This window comes from Arachis duranensis, chromosome 9, assembly GCF_000817695.3.
Source record: "Arachis duranensis cultivar V14167 chromosome 9, aradu.V14167.gnm2.J7QH, whole genome shotgun sequence".
Taxonomy (NCBI): Eukaryota; Viridiplantae; Streptophyta; class Magnoliopsida; order Fabales; family Fabaceae; genus Arachis; species Arachis duranensis.
In genome coordinates, this window is record NC_029780.3 from 42,611,769 (window position 1) to 42,614,067 (window position 2,299).

Consider the following 2,299-nt stretch of genomic DNA (forward strand, 5'->3'; position numbering starts at 1 on the left):
TCACCCCCAAATCAGAGAAAAGGATCGCCATCACCAGTCAACTCTCACCACTCACCACTCACCATCTCCACCAGTCACTCATATTCGTCACTCACCACTCACCACGCCATCACTAGTCTTCATCGTCGCTTCTGTTCGCTGCGCTCTCACATTAGGTAAATTTTTCCCCCTTTTCATATCCATTCAGCCTCAGTCACACACTCTCATCCTCCCTCAACTCACACACACGAAAGAGAAGAAATCAGAAAAGGGGAGCACAGGAAGAAGAAGAGAAGAAGAGAGGAGAGGGAAAGGAAGGAAAGAAATGACGACGCCGCATATGGCTCCACCGCTGTCGAGCGCCGGTGAAAGAGAGCTCGAAGGAGAGAGAAAACGCGATGGAGGAGAGAAGAAAGGGGTGCTTGGTCGCCGCTGAAACTCCACCGCCATTGCTAGGGCTTCTTCCACCGCTATCATCTCCTCAAGATTCAGATTCCCTTCTTCTCTTGCATCAATTTCTTGTTCCACGCTATCATCTCCTCTCTCCCCGCTTTTTAGATCCTCATTCAATTTCTCATCATCTCGTTTTTCTCGCCATCATATCGTGGTCAAAGCCACCGATGACTCTTCCAACCTATCCGGTGATGATCCTTTTCGATCTTTCCCGTGGTTCCAATCTGACTCTGGTAATCTTTCCTTCTTTTTCCTCAAATTTCATTCAAGTTGCTGGATTTTCCTTTCACTGATTGTTGTAATTGAAGTTCATTTCAATTGCGGAATTTGATTTTGTAGCGCTAGTTATGAAACATATTTTTGTATATATAATATTCAAATGTGTGTGCTTTTTTAGAATATTTGAGCTGAAATCTTGAAAATTAAAATTAGTTTTTGTTGAAATCAAATGGTGGAGCTTTTGCCTTCTTCTTTTCGATGTTTATGTGTTATTTTGTTTCTTCAAGGCCTAGTGATTTTGCTGCTTTAGTTGAGTTAGGTATTCTTCAAGTATAATTTATAAACTTTCAGAGGATTTTTAGGTTATTGAAGGGTGCAGTGCTTTTTGGATTCATGGCATTTGGTACTTTTTAAGTTTTAATTGATTGATAACTGAGATTGCCTTCATCAGAGTCTGCATTTTGGAAAATGATATACTGCTCTTTTATGCTGATGAGATTTATTTGCTAAGTAAAAAAAAAAAGCGGCCTGGTTCACAAGCATCCCGCGTTCACGCAGGGTCCCGAGAAGGGCTGCACCCAACGGGTGTAATTTATTTGCTAAGTACTATATTGCTAATTTGTTTCAATGATTTCTCAGAAATTCAATGGGTTCATGAGGATAGAATTACATTGTTCACCGCTGATGGACTGGTGCAGATTGGAGGCTCCATCACCCCTCGCCATGTTAGCTCTTCAGATGTATGATTTTATTATGCAATTTCATTAATTTTTTCTATAATAATTTATTTAGGTAAAAAAGGTGACCCTGTCAGTGCCGTTTCGGTTCTGTTAACCATGCTTGTTGGTGTTGGGGTTTTAACTTTTTAGGATTTATCTTGGATTTAAAGAGAGAAGACCTGATACAAAATTTACGAAATTGCTTAGGAGTTATTTGATTTGGTTATGACTTATGAAAACACTTTGTTGTTGAATAGCTTAATATAAACTGGTTTTCTTTTGTGGTATAGGTAGTACCGAAGACTATTGGAAAAGATAGGATGCTGCTCAAGTAATGGCTCAGGTTGAGGACTTGTGTTTTCTTCACTTTGCATCGATCTGTGGAATTTTTCTACTACAAAATTCCTCAGCTGATTAAGAATATATAGTTATTTTGTTTACTGACATGATGGTGTTTGTGTTGTTGTACTTAGTACGGGAAGGACTTGGACTCGGAGGAGGGACAGATGTCCGAAACTGGGGCAGGTAGAATGATAAAACCGATTGTCCTCTGATGAGCGGATAATTTATACGCTTTTTGGCATTGTTTTTATATAGTTTTTAGTAAGTTTGAGCTACTTTTAGGGATGTTTTCACTAGTTTTTATGTTAAATTCACATTTCTGGACTTTACTATGATTTTGTGTGTTTTTCTGTGATTTCAGGTAAATCCTGGCTGAAATTGAGGGATTTGAGCAACCTCTAAAGAAGGCTGACAAAAGGACTGCTGATGCTGTTGGAATCTGACCTCTCTGCACTCGAAATGGATTTTCTGGAGCTACAGAACTCCAATTGGCGCGCTCTCAACGGCGTTGGAAAGTAGACATCCAGAGCTTTCCAGCAATATATAATAGTCCATACTTTATTCGAAGAATGACGACGTAACTTGGC

At 39.7% G+C, this 2,299-nt stretch overlaps 1 long non-coding RNA gene across 2 annotated transcripts in view; it reads left to right on the forward strand.

The window, feature by feature from the left end:
• Nucleotides 1–1,094: 1,094 nt before the first annotated feature.
• The window catches only part of LOC107465619 (uncharacterized), a 7,617-nt gene continuing 6,412 nt past the window's right edge, over nt 1,095–2,299 (forward strand). The window contains exons 1-2 of one of the 2 annotated variants that reach the window (XR_008002794.1): nt 1,095–1,391; nt 1,661–1,713. This is a non-coding gene — a long non-coding RNA (uncharacterized LOC107465619). The remainder of the gene's footprint in view (nt 1,392–1,660; nt 1,714–2,299) is intronic. The other variant, XR_008002793.1, reaches the window with a different exon arrangement.